General features: G+C 43.9%; 1 long non-coding RNA gene across 1 annotated transcript in view; it reads left to right on the forward strand.

Moving 5' to 3' along the window:
- Positions 1-259: 259 nt before the first annotated feature.
- LOC116660767 overlaps positions 260-20,076 on the forward strand; it is a 33,366-nt gene continuing 13,549 nt past the window's right edge. The window contains exons 1-4 of the long non-coding RNA XR_004316382.1: positions 260-656; positions 9,410-9,607; positions 10,274-10,419; positions 12,277-12,393. This is a non-coding gene — a long non-coding RNA (uncharacterized LOC116660767). The remainder of the gene's footprint in view (positions 657-9,409; positions 9,608-10,273; positions 10,420-12,276; positions 12,394-20,076) is intronic.

Genomic DNA, 20,076 nt, shown 5'->3' on the forward strand with positions numbered 1-20,076 from the left:
GGCAGCAATCATTTTACCTTTCTTTGGATATTTACATAAACATATGCCTGCAAGCCTTTGGGGGAAAAGAAAAAGAAGCTAGCTTGTTCTGGCAGGAATCGTAATTAGTGATTCTCCAGGAAATATTTAGAAGCTCTGTTTGTGGGTGTCTGTGGTGAATATTTTTCAGAAGTGCTGACGGATGTAAAATGGGTCAGCAGTGCAGGCGTAATGTGGTGTCTAGATTTTCTGGATTTTCAGGGAGGAGAGAATAGCGAGGCGTGTCACAGAAGCAGTCCTGGGGAGCTTGGTGTTTTCCCTTGTGGGTCGGTGAGTGGAGGTGGTTTCTGAACACCTGCAAGGAAAGATCACCTGGGCCTGGACCTCGGAAGAGTAAACTGGAGAACTGGATGGACGAGTGAAGCAGTGAGTTGGTTGTGAGAAGCCGCTGATCAGAACTAGGGGACGTGGACCCTGATGGAGAAGCCAGTGTGCCCTGGGGTGGAGGGTCCGCATGTCAGCAGGGCTCCCCAGACCCTCTTATGACGGCGTCCACCGGGGAGTGGCCGGGCTCACCTCCAGCAGGGCGCAGAGAACCTGCAGCTGCTCTGGGTGGATTCCCTCTGCTCGGTCTGCAGGTGCCAGAGCTGAGCTTGAGCCTCCGGCTCTCAGATACGGTGAGTCAGCCTGGGGAATTCTGCGCAGACTCAGACCCTGGGAACCTCAGTGTGTGACAAAGGCGGCGGTGATGGGCCACACGTGCAGTCACGTGGTGAGCGAGCAGGGAGGACAAGATGAGCTCTAGCGGGTGATACTGCTTCCTTCACTGCTGATTTCTCGGCATCTGTGTGCCCCCAATTTTTCGCTACTCTGTGTTTTAACCTAGCTCCTCGATAAACAGGGCAATTTAGAGCCCAGAGGCAGCTTCTTTGAGGACCCTGTGCAGAACTGAACACAAAAGCAAACGGCAGAAAAAGGATCCTAGAGGGAAACAAACATTTAAAATGCTTTTTTGGATCCTTTGACCTTGATTTTTGTAATTCAGCCAAGAGTATATTTACACGTGAGTCACACCGACTCCTGCCCGCCCGCCCGTCTCTCCCCACTTCTTTCATCTTTCATTTGAATCACTCACGTTCTTCTCTTCCCTGGTTTTCCTCTTCAGACTCTATTGGACCTCAATTTATTTATTTTATTTTTATTTTTATTTAAGTAGAGTCAATTTACGGTGTTAGTTTCTGGGGTACAGCTTATACATATATATTCACATATATACACGTGTACATATATATTCCTTCAGGGTCTAGTCATGTTTCTTGATGTTATTTGAGTTCAGAAAAGAAATGAATGTGATGATGGAGCTAAACAGAACAGAATGACGCAAAATGAGAAGTGTGTCTGCACCTCCCTCCCCATTCCTACCGTGTGCTCCTTCGAGTCAGTCACTTTTAATTATTTCTGATGTCAGTTCCTCTGTTTGTCACCTCTCCAAATAATGTAAATTACATGAATTTGGAGGGTTTTGGAGCGATGACTATGTCTCTTATTTCTTCCTTATGTTTAGAGACACTTAAATGTAAGGATCAAAGGCTAATGATGAAAAGAGCAACTGGATGGAATAGTAACTCAGAGTTGGTTTTGATTCTAATTAGTTTTTCTAGTGCTTACCCCCTAGTCTAGACTTTAGAACAACTCACTTGAGGGAGTGTTTGAAACTACAGAGAGAGAGAAAAATACCAAACTTCTACCTAGAAGCATTGTTTCACATATGCTTAATGAGGATCTAGTATATAGTTACATTGGTTCCGAATTCTGGAACATTTCACTCATAACTGTTTAGAACTTCCAGAATAAAATATTAGAAAGATGAAGTTTAAAGTATTTTGAAAACACTTATTTATAGACACTTTATATCCAAGTTTCTGCAGCACTGTAGCAGAGATCTCCTCTTTACCTGCTTCTCAGAGCTAATCCATCGCCCACGTAAGTATTGTGTTATCAGCGTTGCTAATCCAACCACTAAGAGCGAGGTAGCAGATTAAGTAGAAAATCTTCACAGAAAGTCTTAGAGCGAAATAAACAGTAAGGCGAAGTTGCCTGCCATTAAAAGTACTGTCAGCACTCTACCCCTTTCACTATACTTCATCTTAAAATATGTAAGGACATAAATTAAATCGATATGTATTTTTCATTCCCGACCCAGTCTGTGTTCCTCCAAGTCAGTGGGCAGGGGAATAGTCACAAGACAGATTGTTTGTCTTTGCTTTGTTGTGGGCTATTTGTCACTGTAACATATGGAAATTGAAAAGAGCCATCTTTGGTATCATTCTTCAACAATGTATTCCCTTTTGTCGCTATTCTGCACATTGTATTTTCTTTCAAAAAACAAACACATTTTAGAGGGTCCATTTTTGAGACGTTTGAAAAGGGCTTTTACAGCATTTGTACACTAGGAAGGGCTTCTTAAGTTCACAAAGAGTGATTCAGTAGACTAATTTGGCAAGAGAGTGTTGGTCTTCCTCTTCCTTCTGAATCTGTTTTTAAGAGGCAGTCTACTTGTACGTGTGCAATAATTTGAATCTGTGATTATTTGGGGGCAGAGACATCAGCTAACTAGGATAATTAAGAAATTTTTAGTTCTATCATTTTAAAAAAATGTACAGCTGACTTTCAAGGTGACCGTTTCTAGTTTGCAGCGCGTAACATTTGCCCGTGTACACAGAGATTTATTCGAAGTAAGCAAAAGTAACATCTGGAAAAGCGGGTGGTGTGCACGCTCTAAATATCTCGATTTCTTATTTGCCACTATTTATGAGAGAAATTTGACATCTTCTGCTTTCAGAGGTTTAATGGAACCCCTTGAACAGCTGGATGAGAACACAAAACAAAGTGGGTGCAGCTTACGTGTGGAATATGGGAATATGCAAAAGTATTTAATCACAAAACTAAGCTAAGTGAGATGCTTTTAAAGGACGATGGAAAAGAAGAGTTCTTGCCCGCTGACTTAGAAAAGACTTAAAAATATTCCTTGGAAAAGTCTTGGCTTCCCTTGGAAGGTCATCTACATTCTGCCGGCTTCTGTAGGTGACACGTGACACCGGTGGCCATTGTTAAGTCGGTGTGGCTGCATGAAGGTTGCAGGAACAGGTCAGGCAGGCTCCGCCCCACGTGGGCTTGGTGCGCAAAGAATTGGTTGTAATCACTGAAGAGCACAGCCCGTGACTCCTGAGAACTTACCAGCAATGAGGGTAATTCCTAAAGACTGAAAAAAGGCAAACGTAGAGACCCTGAGGAAAAAGGAGGCTGGATGAGGGTAAAAGCAGCTTTCAAAACACTTGGAAATATGTCACATAGTAATAACTCGTCTAAGCTGACAAGTTCTGTCAAGTTAAACTGCCTTTTTTTTTTTTTTGTATGAAAGTGATCTCCTTAGAAGGTAAGGGACGGGGAGCAAAAGGTAATAAGATTTCACCTTAGTGGGCCTAAGTTTTTATCTCAGAGGATGTCTGTCAAAATATTGTAGAAATACAGTTTAGATCAAAGAGGTGTTAGGTTAAAGCAGATGTGAATGGCAGGAAGATGAAATAAAGTCTGTTCTAAGTAACTTAAAAGTAAGGAAGTAACTGAAATGCAGTGAGGGGTTGGTGATCATGTTGTCTTATTTGTTGTGTTAGTTAAGGACTTAGATTAGAGAATATGTATTATGTCCATTAAACACGGTAATTCTTCCAAGTTGATGAGCAATTTGGTGTAATAGAGGGTGATAAATATAATGATGTAGGTATGAGAGACTCTGCTTGGGAAAAAATGACCTGAGCGGGTACATCGTCAGTAAAAATTGTACTTCCAGAAGTGATGCAGAAAATGATCACGTGGCAGATACGGATAAGGAAGATATTAGAAATTATGACTAGCAGTCTGGAAGGTCGGAGCCCTTACATTCAGCACGGATCACCCTGCACCCTCCCCCGCCAGCAAGCCGTGTGCAAATGACATTTCAGAAAGGACTCCAATTGGAAGAAAGGAGATGCAGTGGGAGAAGTTTGGGGAGAGGCAGAGTGTGTTCATTTTACTGGGTGGGCAATTTCAGCTCGATGATTTACAGGGAGGATGGAAACTGGGAGAGGCGCAGGAAAGAGACATAATAAGAAATAGGAAATGAGCTGATAAGGAAAGGAAATTTCACTTGGGGCGAAATATAAAGTGGAACTAAGTAGGTAGGACCGAGTGAGTACCTATGGTGATGAGACACTGATGCTTATCAGCTAACTCTGGTCTCCCTGGTCTCTTTAGAGATCAGTGTGGCTTTAAAGTAGCAGAAATGTTCTAGTCCTGTAAAAAATGCCATTCGTACTTTGATGGGGACTGCATGGAATCTGCAGATTGCCTTGCGCACCATGGTCATGTTAACAATACTGATTCTTCCAGCCCAAGAACACAGTGTATCTTTCCTTCTGTTTTGTCTTCAATTTCTTCCATCACCGTCTTATAGCGGAGTACAGGCCTTTTACTTCCTTCGACAGGTTTATTCTTAGCTATTTTATTCTTTTTTGTGTGATGGTAAATGGGATTGTTTCCTTAATTTCTTTTTCTGATATTTTGTTGTTGGTGTATAGAAATGCAACTGACTTCTGTATATTAATTTTGGCATCCTGCAACTTCACCAAATTCATTGATGAGCTCTAGTGGTTTTCTGATGGCCTCTAGGGTTTTCTTTGTACAGTATCATGTCATCTGCACACAGTGACACTTACTTCTCTTCCAGTTTAGATTCCTTTTATTTCTTTTCCTTTTCTGATTGCTGTGGCTAGCGCTTCCAACACTCTGTTGAATAAAAGTGGTGAGATTGGGCATCCTTGTCTTGTTCCCGATCTTAGAGGAAATGCTTCCAGCTTTTCACCATTAAGTATGATGTTAGCTGTGAGTTTGTCACGTGTGGCCTTCATTATGTTGTGGTATGTTCCCTCTGTGCCCACTTTCTGGAGAGTTTTAATCTTAAGTGGATGTTAAATTTAATCAAAAGCTTTCTCTGCATCTATTGTGATAATCATATGGGTCATATAGCGTATGAGATATGGAAGCAACCTACGTGTCCATCAACAGAGGAATGGATACAGAAGATGTGCAACACACACACACACACACACACACACACACACACTGGAATACTACTCAGCCATAAGAAAAGAATGAAATTTTTCCATTTGCATATTAGATAGACTTGGAGGGTACTATGTTAAGTGAAGTAAGTCAGACAGAGAAAGAGAAGTACTGTATGTTATCACTTATATGTGGAATCTAAAAAAATACAACAAACTAGTGAATACAACAAGAAAGAAGAAGGCTCACAGGTACAGAGAACAAGCCAGCAGTTACCACTGGTGGGGGGAGGGGGCAGCAGGGCGAGGGGATTTAGAGTACAAACTACCAGGTGTAAAACCAGCTACAAGGATGCATTGCCCCACACAGGGAATACAGCCACATTCTATGTAATAATTCAATAACAACTATAAATGGAGTGTAACCTTTAAAAATTGTGAATCACTATCTTGTACACCCATAACATATAATACCGCACAGGAGCTTTACATCCATAAAAAATAATGAAAAATGTAAAAATTAAAATAAATAAATAACATAAAAGCAGAAACGGCTGCAGGATCCTGTTTAGAACTTAGTTTCTTAATTTGCCAGAATTTGTCAAAATTCTGTCCAGTGTGAAAGCCCACCTCAACTTGATGTTCCTAACCGTCTTTGAAAGTGCTCAGCTGCTCCAGGAGGGAAGAGGAAGCTATTCCATGTTTCCTGGAGACAGGATTGGAAAGTCAGTAACCAAGACTCCTCTCTCCATCACTCAGAAGACACACGGCACCTCTCCTCCATGTTTCTTCGCTTCCCTCTTTGCCTGCTTCATCCTCTCTCCCTCTTTGGGCTGGCTCACCTCCTCTCCCCACAGCCTGGATCGGCGGCTCCTGCGTCTGCATGTTTCCCATGTAGGGCTCTCTGCTCTCTGTTTATACTTTCTTTGTTGGGGGGGAAACTGTCCAGAAGGATACCCACCAAGTGGGTAAAGGTTGTTTCCATAGATGTGCCGCAGAAGAGACCAAGGTGAGGGTGATGAGTGGAGGTGCCAGTAGTATTATGTGTTTTGTTTTTAATAAGAATGTGCTCCTGTATTCCATGCACATTTAGAAGCTAATTTCAGAGCGATATAATCTTTCCATTTGTAAAGATGATTATGACGGAAAGACATAAAGCTGTTTTACCCTAAAGACTCAGAGCAGTGAGAAAAGTCTGGGGTCCCAGTATTTGACTGTGTGGTCAGTGTCTGTCAGAGGCTCATTTAGTGATGCGTGGTGTTTTAGATCTGGAGAAGACCTTAGAAATGACTCAGTTTTTTGTCCTTTTGTCTATGTGATTCCTTTTTTTTTAACCTGAAGTATAGTTAGTTACAATGTGTTGATTTCTGGTGTGCAGTGTAATGTGATCTCATTAACTAGGGTAGATGTGTGGTGTGGGTCCTGCCAATCAGAAGACAAGGTAGATCTGGAGCTGGGGAATGAGAGGGGCCATGCTGGGGAGAACTGATCTCCTGACAAATGTGATGGTGACGTCTTTATCTGCTGGGGATGCCGGGTGGAGGTTTGCGTGGTTGGGTCTTTGTCACAGACACTGGGCAGCAGAGACGGACCAGGGTTTGGCAGGGCAGGCTGGTGAGGAGCTGGCCACTGACCCTGCCCTGGGGCATGGGAGCCTGGCTGACTGGTGCCACGAGCCACGTGGTTTCACGTGGTCAGCTTCTCTTCTGTATCAACTAGACAGACTGGGTTCTGTCTTTGAGTTCTTGTACTAAAACCCCCAGGTGATACAGTTACATTTTTTGTTTCTAATTTATGCACTTCTACGATACTCTTCTCATTAGAAGAAGCTGTTACACCCCTCCCCCCACCTCATTGTTTCCGTAAGAGTAGGTGTGAAACATCAGTTCATGGATGAGATAGCTGAGGGGTCCCAGAGAGCACTTGTTGAAGTAAGTGTTAATTTTTGTAAAATGGGCACATTCAGGGTTTACAGGTAGGATTTTAAAGTTTATAGGAAACCATTCAGAGCAGTTTTAGTTTCTCTGCTGGTCACATAATTTATCTCGTTTAAGAGTCTTGGGGCAAAAAACAGAGGCCTGAGATTGAAAACTCTATTTCTAAAATAAGAACGTAGGAAGCGTTGAAAGAAATTGAGAACCCAATGTGCCTAACTTCATAAACCCTTTTATTTTATAAGCAAAAAAGCAAAAAAACCCCCTGAAGCCCCAAGTAATTAATGTTCATCACACAGTTCGGAAAGGTCAGAGCTGAATCCAAGGCCTCCTGGGGCTTCTGTTCCAAGACTCTTCCCCTTTCCCGTGACACGGCAGCATCACTGGAGGACCACGGGGATTCTCATGGAAGCCGAGGGCGTATTTGGGAGATTCCGGCTCAGACTTCCTGTGTGTGTGCACCCTGCCTCCACCCCAGCTCTGGGCAGTCCACCTCTTGGGGGAGGATCTTTCCCTCTCTCTCCCCGCTCCCCTCTCAGGAGGAAGGCAGCAGTGGCAGTCTGCCTGGTCGCGTGGCAGCGCATTTCTAGGGCATGTGCACCTAAGACGTTGACTGATTCCAAAATCTCCCACACGCTGGCGTCTCTCTGGTTATTATCACCCAAACCCATCTCCCAAGTGGGAAAAATCCATTATCACGCATCCTACCCCGTGTTGACCTTCAGCCCAGTGTTTCCTCATTCCTGAAGAAGCAGTGGTGCTTGATTTCCCAGTTTTCTGCCCGTTTTACAAGAAAATGTCCTTTCTAAATTGACGGATTCATTGGACAAGTCTGTGCTAAGTGGCTGTCGTGAGCCCAGCAGTGATCCAAGCTAGAGCTGTAAACAGTTTGGGTTTTCTTTGCAAAATTTCTCTCCTTGCGGAGCTCACATTCTATTAGGAAAACAAACGTTATGCCTGTCAGATAAGTACATGGTTCGGCAAGTTAGACGAGCAAAGTACAGGGGGAAACACTGCACACGGCAGGAGGATGGATGCTGGGGCTTGGGGGTGCTCACAGCTCCAAACCACGTCAGGGGTCAGCACCAGGAGGAGACGTCTGAGCAAAGACGTGAAGACGGGTGAGGACGTCGAGGACGTGCTGAGGGTTCTCATGGAGGACAGTGTGAAGTCGTCGTCTGGTTGCGTGGAGCGCGAGGTGCCTTGGGAAATGCGAGAGGACCGCCGGGCCCTTCTGAGGACTCCATTGAGGCTGATCTGCGCGTGTAAACGTAACGTCGGGCCGGTCAGCACACTCGTGGGGTGTGGGTGTTTATCCACACCCGGTCACCCGGGGGCAGATGTGCTTGGAGTCGGCAGAAAGGTAGATGTCACAAGAATTGTGGATACAGTGAAGCGAGAGAGGGTAAAACAAACTGAGAATGGGGTTTTACTGATTGTCCATGACAGTTGCATGGGCCCAGAGGGAAGAATGGCTTATTGCGGGCGTGAAGACAGAAGATGGAGAAGCAACTGATTGTATGTCCTGCTGGAGCCAGGGGCTTCCTGGGGCGTTCTGAGCTCGCCCGAGGACCACCCGGACAGTGATTGAGCGCTGGGTGTGTTCCGGACACGGTGCAGAGGGCTTCAGGTGGGTCGTCCCTGCTAAGCTTCCCTGTGGACGTCTGGGTGGGTGTCATCCTCTATCCAACCTCGTTCTGCAGGGGAGAGAATTGAAAGTGAGGCTGAGTTGGGGCCTGGCGCTCTCTGACTCTCCGGATCAGCCACGTTAACGTGAGGTGACGTATGTGAAGCCTGTAAACTGCTCGCTGGACAGAGCTGTTGTTCAGAGAACTGGGGACTTGGACGTACACAACATGTAGTTTCACTACTGGCCAAAGGCAGCAGTGATGGCGGGTCTGTATCCTCAGGCGGAAAGCTGGACGTAGCCTACGAGTTCAGGGCAGTGTTTCTTTTCCCTGCTTAGTAATCTGATTTTCATACACATTCCAAGAAGTGTGGTGCGAATATAAGAAAAATCGAGTTGTTAGGATGGTGTGTTTTAATTGCTGGTCACATTGTTTTTCTTTAAAAGACAATAGATTTTGATCTCTCATTTCATGGGCTTTAAAACAGAAATCAGCTTGTAACTAAAATTTCAGGATACTGACGTTCAAGCTCAGAAGTAAGAAAGCAGGACGTATTTTCCATGTAAATGGAAAATGGTAGAATGTGTATTTATTAGTGTGAACAGGAAGCCTAATATAGGAATCGAAAGCCAACGTGAATTAAGCAGTTTCTCTAGAGAAGACTCTGAAAGGAGGAAATTAAAACTCATCAAATAGGTTCATAAAATTAAACTTTAAGCTGACGAAGGGCTGCCTCCACCTCAGATGTCCTTTCCAACTTCTTCTGCAGTCTGTCTGTTCCGCTGAAGAAGAATGACTCGGCCCACGTGTGCTGTGCTCCTCGCCAAGAAGTCACTAAGGCGACTTCACGAAGGTGAATCATTTATGTGTTGCCCATGGGCTGGAAAGCCCCTGGGCCCCAGTGTCCCGTTGTCACAGCCGTGGGTGTGAGGACCAGCGCCGCCCTTCCCTGCTAGCTGTTTTACAGGTATTTCCTCCCATCCGTCTCCCCACTTTGAGTCAGTGGACACGACGCAGTGTCCACTGGTCTGAGTAACCTCTCTTAATGACCTGTGTAACTGGCAGCTTGGAAAAGGAGCTTTAGAAAGAACTAGAGGTTGCAGCCAAAGTAACCTCAATCCATGAGCATTTGAACGGTGACAGTGGACAAGTGAGAGAGGTTCGTTCTGTGACCACGCTTGCCGAGACGAATCCAGGCGAGAAAGCAGGGGCGTCATCGCAGCGTCCAGTCCGTCCCCGCAGTAATGAAGCCTGTCTGTTACGCTTTGTTGCTCAGCGTTTCTTCCAGCCGAGGCTGTCCCTTGGAATTGATGCCGGAACTTTGCTGGGGAGTCAGTTCCAGGCTAATGCACCTCACAGCCTTTTCTCAGACTCACTGCGTCCCACCTAGGTTGGGAAAGACAACAACTTTGTTTATGCTTTCTTTTATCTCAATGAGTCTGTCCATGATCTCTACGCCTCTCTAGAGAAGATCTGATTTGAAGTTATTTAAGGCCATTCTCTCTGTGGAGAGAGGTGACCTGTTAATCTGTGAAGCTTTTTTACCCTGAGGACTTTGAAAGCCACGTAAGCGCTGACGTCCTTACTCATGTGCTCTCTGTATCCTGTCCCTCTTTTCATTTCTTTGCCCCAGAGTTGCTTTGTCTGGCTTCCAAGCTTCACCAAACAGCAAATAGGAACCTCGGTGGAAAAATGGGCAGACGATATGAACAAGCCATTTTCAGGAGAGGAACCTTAAAAACTCGTTAGTAATTTGAGAAATGCAGTTTATGTGTACATGTGAGTATGAAATATCAGCGACATTTTATTAGACAGCCCAGGTGATGGGAGGGACGTGCCGACGGAGGGTTTTTATCCCGTGCTCCTGGGAGTGGAGGAAGCTCCGCCCGTCCTGGCGAGTCGTCTAGCACGACCTAATCAAAGCGATGCTCTGTGTCCTCCAAGACGCAGAGCGTCCCTCCGGGACACACTCCCTGGGAAATTATTTTACAGGATCATCAAAGAGCCTGCAAGAAGGTGTTCCTCAGAGCGCATTTGTGGTGACAGAGCTGAAGGCAGCGGGAATGTCCATCAGGGGCAGGATGGCTGGGTTAAATCTGGTGGACTCCTAGCACGGAGTAAGCACTCTGCAGCAGTTACGTGACGGGGACACTGTGCTGCACACCAGAAATGGACACACTGTAACTGGCTGTAGTTCACTTAAAAGAAAAGTTAAAAAAAAAAAAAAGAAACAGCCAACTGGATAAACCTCTAGCAACATGAATGGATCCTAAACCGAACTGTTGAATGTAAAAAAAAAAAAAAGTAAGTGTGAATAGAGAACAACATTTAAATAAATTGAATCTACTTGTATAAAATAAAATTATATGCTTTGCAGAAATACAGAACAAATATACATGCATGTATGTGTGGGTATGTATGTACATACATATATATAAATATAATAATATGCATGTAATCTCATCCTCTGTTCTTAAGGCCGAAGGAAGGAGAGCTGTCCTTGAACAGGGCTGGGCGCTGCGGCCTTCTGAGGTCTTGGGGGGGGGCGGGGCGGGCTTGTCTCGAGAGGTCTTCCGTACCCCCGGACACTCCCTTTAAGCCCTTTCTAAGGTTGTGGGGTCTCAAAGCCACATCTTGGGCCATAGGAGCCTGATCTCGAGTCCAGTCCCCACTCCCACACCTGCTGACACCCGTCCCTTCCCCTGCTCCACTCTACTTCCCCTCCACTCTCTGTCCCTCCATCCTGCCTTCGTCCCCCCAGCTCTGCTGAGACATTATCAATGTATAACGTGTGTAAGTTCAAGCCTGCCCTCATTTTCAGTCTCGCCCCTCGTATTCACCTTACTTGCGTTCCCCCCCAGTCCCTGTCACTACCCCGGATTCCTCCTTCAGCTCCTGCCGGAATCTTCCCTGCCTTCCTCCCAACAACAGGGGCTGGACCTACCCAGGGCCCCTAGTTTGGAGTCTCTCGTCCGGGATGGCCAACAAGTACTTCCGTGAATTTCTGGGAGAATAATCAGGCTTTAAAATATCGATGCACCTGTCAGGTTTGGGCTGGATCTGTTTACCTCAGTGTAGTGGACTGAATAGTACCCCCCGCTCCCACCCCGCCACATGCCTGCAGACTGGAACTCAGAATGTGATCTGATTTGGATCTTGTTTGGAAGTAGGGTCTTTGCAGGTATAATTAAGATTGGGATAAAAATGAGGTTATACTGGCTTGCAGTGGATCCTAAATTTAATGAGGGTCCTTGTAAGAGACAGAAAAGGGCACACAGACACACACAGGCAAGGAGACCTGCGGAGACGGAGGCAACGAATGGGTCACATTGTCCCAACTCAGGGGACACCTGGGGTCTCTGTAAACTGGAAGAGTCAGGAAGCATTCTGCCTTAGGGCCTTCAGAGGAAGAGTGGCTTTTTATTTTGGGCATCTGGCCTCCAGATTGTGAGAGAATAAAATTTTGTTATTTTAAGCCACCGGGTTTGTGTTATTTTGTTGCGTTATAACTAGGAAATCACTCGGTGGAAATCACGTGGATCATTATTTGATGATCAGCAGGTCTCAGATTGGTTTATGTATCTATCACTCATTTATACAAGTGAGAAGACATTGCCTGTCCTGTTGTTTTCCTAGATGGTGCCTGGAAATCTGCCTTCCGCTAGGACTGAAGCACGGTGCCTCACAGTCGGTAGGAGGCCAGAGCCAGGAGGCGTCCTGCGTGGGTTCAGGTTACAGCCGTGCTCGCTCCAGGTGGTGTAACTTTAGAAAAGTCACTTTGACCTGGGTCTCACTGTTCTCACCTATAATGGATCTAACAGGACCTACCTCATAGGGATGTTGGAAAGATTGAAACTGGTTAAAATATTTTAAACATTTGGAATGTGCCTAGCATATAGTAATAAATGTTTGCTAATATTATTTCATGAAGACACCTGTCTCCAGCCCTCCATTTCCTTTTTCTCAGCTCTGTATATAAATTGGGTAACAGCTTACACCCAGCTGTTGGGTACAGTGTGCAGGTGATGTGGCCTGTGGGCAGGGACCATTCTGCCCCAGGTAATTAATTTCAATGTGATATGCAAAATATAGACTAAAAAATGCACAATTTAATTCAGCCTGTAAGATGAAATATCTTTATTTAGCCTGGAATAACATTTGCAGGACCCAACTGTTTGTAATTTAAGCAGCACTGTTACATTTTTTTAGGATTTTCTGGGACTGTTGATGACGTTCGTTGAATAAAATTTTTTTCGATTTCTTTTGCATTTCATTCACGGTGCTGTAAGACTGATTTTGGAAAAGCTACATTTCCGAGGGAGAGGAGAAGAAAATTCTCTCCTCCAGATCATGGAAGTCTGCTCTGTGGTATATATTCCCAGATGTGACCAACATGCTCGTTGGTTCTTTCATTTTTGTTTTAACTGGTGAATTCATTGTTGTTCCTGACTGGCGTCATTAATGCCCAAAGTTCAGTCTCACCAGGTCATGCTCACTTTGTGAGCTTTTTAATCCTGTTTCTCCTTTCCTTCTGTCTAGTTCTAATTGACTTCTCCTGCACAATTAAACTCCTGTGAGATCTTGACTATCCAGAAGCCATAGTGGACAGTGAGGCTGGGGAGCCTGAACTTCAGCTGCCCCTGTGCTGGAAACTCCACAGCACAGTTAACCGTCTGCTGAGTGCCAGCTGTGCTTTAGTGCATTGTTATGTCCTTTATATGTTTTATTGATTATTGTGGTGGTATTTTCTTTGTCAATTTGATGGGCCCACAGCGTATGCAGATAATCAGTCAAGTATTATTCTGGGTGTGTCTGTGAGACAGTTTCTGGATGAAGGAATGTCTGAATTGGAGGACAGGATAAAGCAGATAGTCTTCCCCCATGGGGGTGGGCCTCATCTAATCAGTTGAAGACCCAGATTGAACAAAAAGGCTGAGTAAGAGGAACTTCACTTGACCGCTAAGCTGGAGCATGGGTTTTCCCTTGCCGTTGAACTTGGACTGAACTTTACACCATTGCCTCTCCTGGTTTTCAGGTGTTTGAACTCAGACTGAGACAGTACCACTGGCTCTCTTGGGTGTCCATCTGGCCAGCTGAGGATCTTAGGACTTCTCAGCTGCATAATGGTGTGAGCCAATTCCAAGTAATAGATTTCTCTGTGTGTGTGTGTGTGTGTGTGTGTGTGTGTGTGTGTGTGTGTGTGTGTAAGCACACAGCTGACCCTTGAACAACACAGACTTGAGCTGCATGGGTCCACTTATATGTGGCTTCATTTCAGTAGTAAATACTACTCTACTACATGGTGTGTGATGGGTTGAATCCATGGATATGAAGGGCAGACTGTGGGGCTTCAGCACCGTGCATTCTGTATCCCTGGGGGCTGCTGAAACCAATCCCTGAGGTTCCCAAGGGATGGCTATGTGTATCTCCTATTGGCTCTGTCTTCCGGAGAATCCTTACTAATACAGTAGTGCAGTGTTTTGCAAGTTTATTATAATCTCTTTTAGAAAATTGAGGCTTCTTCAGAAAAGATATAATCCTAGATTCACTCCACAAATAGATCTGTCTGGAATTTCAACACAGTTTTGTATGATTCCACATCTCACCCTGTATCCAACTTGTGACAGTTGACTTCAGATCTGCTACTCAAAAGACGTGAGGGGAACCTGAGACCGGTACTGAACTTCCTCCAGGACATAGCTCGGAGATATTTCCTGTTGAGGACTGATTGCCTTGGGGAAGTCACACACCTCCCTCTGCGCACACAGCGCAGCGCCTCCACCCCTCCTGAGTTTCTGCTCCTTTCATTCTCCACAGGGGGACTCCAGTTCACGAACAAAATCAGTTCATCATATATTGGATTTTATTCAGGTGGTGTATTTCCGTCCCCAGAAATAGTTATGAGCTAGCACTATTTATTATTCTTAAACAATTCCATGGAACGCTCACTGACTCTCCAGGATGCAAATTCTTAAACATTCACACTTAAATGTGAACAATTCTAGCAGAGCCTTATACAGAAAAAGTTACTCAAAAATACCTTCTTCCAGCTGACTGTCAGGGTGTACAAAACACCTGTGAGTCTATATACTGTTTCCAGATCGATCCATCCTTTCTCTGCTTCTGTTCTTAGAATCCCGACTCGGCGGGCTGTGGCGTGATGGACCGCTCTGGTTTCTGTTTGTTAATGGAATGTGTGTTTTGCTCACTGGGGAGGCATTATCACTACCTTTTTCCTTTCTGTTTTGTCATCCCGATTTAGCGTCTTAAATAGTTTCCGTGCCCTTACATATTGGGTCTCTGTTATTCAGTTTTCATTTCTAAGGACTAGATTTGAACTCTGCCTTGAAATAATCTTGCGTTTGTGCTGGACTCCCTTCTGCAAAGTGTGTCTTACCTGTTTGGGGCTAGTTTCCAGGACAGCTGTTTGAGCAACTCTTTGGCTAGGTTTTATTGCCTCCTGGCCTTAATTCGTTTTCCTATAAACGCTCTCCAATTATGTTTAAAAGGGATCAAGGATGTTTTCGAACTAAGGAAACCTTTTTAGGAACCCTGCCACTGACTATTATACATGGCATCTTTTTCATCTTTAAAGGTAGGAATAAACCACAAAGTCACCTTCACACGCCTCTTGTCCGCCCAGTCTCGCTGCAAAAGCCGTTTCCACTCCGGTCGCTCTGGGAGGCTCTTGTTCTCTTCAGCTACTGCTTTTCCCTCCATTTTTTTTTTTTTTTGTTATTTATTTATTTGTGGCATGCTCTGCTGCTGAGTCCTGATCCACCTTAGGGGTGTTTTCTCAGGCCACCTGCTTTCTCAGCTCACTCCCTCAGCCCCTCGCGAGCTATCAGGGCACGACAAAGGGAAGCCACTTAATAGTTTTGCTGCCTAATCCGGACACCTTATTTTTCAGAGGAGTTTCTCACGAATGCTCCGACTTCTTGTCAGATCTGAGGGAAAGAGGATTGCAGAGAGCAGCTCGTAAGTGCTCGCCAATTAAATCCGGGCTCCTTCCTGTAGTGTTTCCGAGCTCCCTTTGAAGAAGGATTTCTCTGTGTCTCGGATGTGTTAAATGTCACTTTTTTATATTGCCATGTGTTGCACAAAAGGTTTGTGGCCTCTGAATAATTTCTTTGAGATGGATTTTCATAGCATATAGGACTTCAGTTCTGAATGTGCCAGTCTTTTCTCCTGTACAAGAAAGAGGGCAGAAAGGGCGTCCCACTTTCTGAAAGGAAAGCTGGGGTGTAACATACACCATAGTTTAACAGCCGCTCAAAGCTTATAGAAAATACTAAAAAAAAAACCAAAAAAAACCTCATGTAACATTTGGGCAAAGAGCCTCAGTAAAGGAATAGGAAAGGAGTAACTAACCACACTGAACTAACCTACTTCCTAAAACTGTTTCAGGCTCCTGACCATAGAACATGCCATGTAATGTGCATGTAACACACTGCATAGCTGCCTGTCCTGGGGCAGGTTTTCAAGGAACTTAATCACATATTGAGCTGATGGAATTTTTTTTTTTTTTGATATGTGAAAGAGGAGCTTCAAAAATTTAAATTGTGGCAAAGTGTAACCCGTGCATACTGACAAGGCCTTGTTTTGAGTAACGTAATGCATTTCTGTAGGTGAAAGGCTCTGGGGGTGGGTGGTGTTATGACTAACGCTGGTTCCTCATTTAACGTAACACATTTCCATGAAGTACACTGGTGGGAGACAGGGTTGCAGAAACACAAATAAACTTTTAAGTTGCCAGTGACTTGATTGAACACCCTCTTCTGTGGTTTGCACACACTGATCGTATCGTTTAGAATTAAGTTCCCTACTCCTGTCGGTATAGCCCTAGACCCCCAAGACCCCTCTGCTTTGTTGAAAAGTGCAGGCACGTCTGACACCACCAGTCTGGCACTTAAATGTGCCAAATGCAGACGCCACACTCATTCTTCAAATAATACATACAGAGTGACATTCAGGGGACTGTCTACCTCGTGTCCCCGTCATTGCTGTCAGTGTGTCGCCTGATCAGAGGTTCCAGAGCTGAGGGTGGAGTTACTACACCAGACCACTGGATTTGTTCTGATTAATTTTCATTTTAAAAAAGGAAGAGATGGATGATCCTGTCTTGGATGTTTGTGGTTCCTAGACAGCACAGTAGATAATTTATTATTTGCTTTGATTACATTCAGTGAATCTGTAGAAAACTGGAATTCACTCCACATGTGGCTTAAAAGAAAAAAGAAAGAAAAGATTTAATGGGTCCAGTCTAGGTAGCTTTTACTGGATGTTGGCTCAGTCTGTTGTGAGCCCTGTTTTATTATAAATCCGTGAACTTGCTCTGTTAGAAACTTTGTTAAAGACACCCACTCTTGGCAGCCCTTCTGAGCCCCGAATTGCATGGCTCCCCTGCCCACACAGAGCTCACACCTTGTGCTGAACCAAACTGGAAATTTCCAGTGTCTCTTTCTTACAATATTGATGAGAAGATGCATTCATGATCTTTTTCCTCCTGTTTCGTTTCAACGCATTCCTGTTGTTACTTCCTTTTCATTTCATTGTGAGCACTGCGGAGTCTAAGAGCCACGTGCACTTAATTATTGTCCCCAGGGGGTCTGAGAAGATGTGGGAGTTGTATCTTGTCTGCTTGTTCCAGGACAAGAAACCTCCTTGCCAGTAACTCCTCAGCCAGGAACACAGACCAGACTGAAAATTTGTCTGGACCGCTGGGCGGTATGTGTGTCACCTGCATTCTGTTAAAACCTGTTTGATGAGAATAAATATACAGAGTTTCAAGTCCTCCTGTTGTTTCAGAGACAACTGTGAATAGTGAAAAGACAACAGGGAAACTCAGGCAGTTGGGCCAAAACCTCTTACCAAACTGAAGCTTGAGCGATCTGCAGTCTCAGAGAAGGGGCCCTGATTGTGGTGCGAAGTTTTCAGCCTCGCTCAGGAAGCTCACAGTTACACAGACAGACAGTCACAACAGGGACAGTCACAGCCGTAGTCAAGTACCGAGGGCAGCCGGCACTTGCCCGTGACGCCGGCAGTGTTTGGTGATGGAATCTGTGTGTCTGGGCTGTCTGAGTTTCATCCCTGAACGACCCGGGTCTCTGGAAACTCCCAGTCCTGGCAAACTGAGACGTCAGTGGCCCTGCAATGAGGTCATTCCATTTAAATAAAACTGCCCACTTATTTTCATTTCACTGTATTTGAAGAAATGCAATGATGTTTCAAGATAAATAAGAATGTTAAGTGCCTATTATTTTAAAAATATTTGACTAGACAGTCAACAGATTTATTTCAAATAATCTATTTTAAGTAGACATTTAACTAATTATTCACGAAAAGCTTTATTTTGGGCATAATACAATTAAATCTGAAGTCGTAACCACAATAGACCCCTGAAAGACACGTTACGTAGTAAAATCAGAAACATTAATTAAGACTGTTCTAAACCCTTTGTTAGGCCCTGAAATAATAAGATAAATAAAATGCAGTCTTTTTTTCTGGGAGCCTACAGCTCCAAGTTTCCAAGTTTCTGAGTTTCTATGGAGACAATTTTGCCATTTTACAAGTCAGAGTAGATAATTGTATGTGTTCATGAGACTCAAAACTGGTTTACTTCATAAAGATTGACTAGTGATTTTTTTTTTGTCTTAAGTATAGTGTGCATAGATAGGCTACATTTTGGTCCTGTTTGTCTTAAAGTGGGCTTACTCTTTTGGAAGCAAGAGTTATTTCAATCAATTAAATACTAATTTTCAAAAAAGTAATAAATAATTGTATTTTTGTATCATGGAGTCACGAAACTACATTCTTAACGTTCTAGAATTTGATGGCTATGTAAATATCTAAGACATTGCCTAGAGAAACAGCAGGTGCGTAGTGATTGGTGGTTTTCCTCGTCTTTTTGTCAGGTATCTGGTACCTGTATGGCGCTGTGTCTTACAAACAATGCCAAAACTTTGGCTAGTTTTCTAGACTGGCTCAGCTAAAACAGTTTTGCACACACAGAGATGAAAAATTTATATTCACACGAAAGAGAACGTATTTTCTCTAGTGCGAGTGATAAGACCAAAAAAGTACAAGTTAATACAAATTATTTTTAAGGTTTCTCCCTCTCGAAACCATCACAGTCTTTTGGCAATGCGTATTTGACCATGTCACTTCTCTGTATGCACACCCACACACACACACACCCCCTCACAGTTAAAACTCCTCATTGGATTCTCATTAGATTAAAGATTAGGACCAAGATGAGAATATTTGATTGTTTCTTTTCTGCACTGACCTGCAGCCTCGGTTATTCAGGGACCACATCTGGATTTGCTCAGCACTGAGCCCTCCCGGCCCCGCAGTGCCTCGCTGTGAGTCAAGGCCAGATTTGTGTAAACATACAAACTCAGGTTTCTCCTTATATGCTGGCATTTGAGGAAAAACAGATTAATTACCAAAGGATGGTAAGGAAGATGACAGTCACTTGAAAGATAACTTCAGGGGAATTTTAAAGTTTCAGAGAGTGATATTTGTTCCTTACTATACATATACATATATATATATATATATATATATATATTTTTTTTTTTTTTTTTTTTTTTTTTTTTTTTTTTTCGCGATTCATGCTGCGGGTACACACCAACCACCCCACTAACATTTACGAGCCATAATTGAGAATAATGTTCTTTGAATTCACAAAATGTCAGAAGAGAAGGAAAGAAAACATTTTCAAATAATTGAACAGCAGTTAGAAGTCGTAAGAATTGATTTGGCAGGATGTGTATTTGTGTGTAAGGAGAATTTGTGTAAAGTAGTGTTTGCTAATCTGAGCGTGTCCAAGATCAGAGAAGCTTACATAAACGGGAAGAAGCTGACACGAGTCAGGTGATTCCTGGGCCAGGGAACCAGTTACAGCTCCATGAATTCTCCCTGAGCTGGAAGGAGAGTTGGGGGGAAGTGTGGACGGTCTGCCCGTCTCATGTATAGAATCGAGGGAAATCAGCAGGGGCAGGAGCTGTTTTAATAATCAGAACTGATGAACTTACATGTTCTGGAAGACGGTCACATTGACAAAGACAGAGGAAATTATCGATTGCTGTTTTTTTCCGTAAAAACATATCACCTCATTGTATGCGAATCCTTAGCAAATTAACGACACTTACAACAAATTAGAAACATTAACACACTCCTACATTTGGAATTTGATTAAATCACTTCGAATTCAGTAGAACTACTTGGATTCCGTGTGGTGTGATTTGACTTAATACAGAAATAAGTGAATGATACAGAAAGATACTTAAGTGACAGCTCATACCCCAGAGGTAAATGGATGTCAGTGATGTTTTTAATGAGCAGCACAGATGGAAATTAATAGCTTCCCATAGAATCCCATTCCAGCATTAAATCATACTGTAGTTAAAAATTATTCGGGGCACATATAAA

Source organism: Camelus ferus, chromosome 31 (assembly GCF_009834535.1).
Source record: "Camelus ferus isolate YT-003-E chromosome 31, BCGSAC_Cfer_1.0, whole genome shotgun sequence".
Classification (NCBI taxonomy): domain Eukaryota; kingdom Metazoa; phylum Chordata; class Mammalia; order Artiodactyla; family Camelidae; genus Camelus; species Camelus ferus.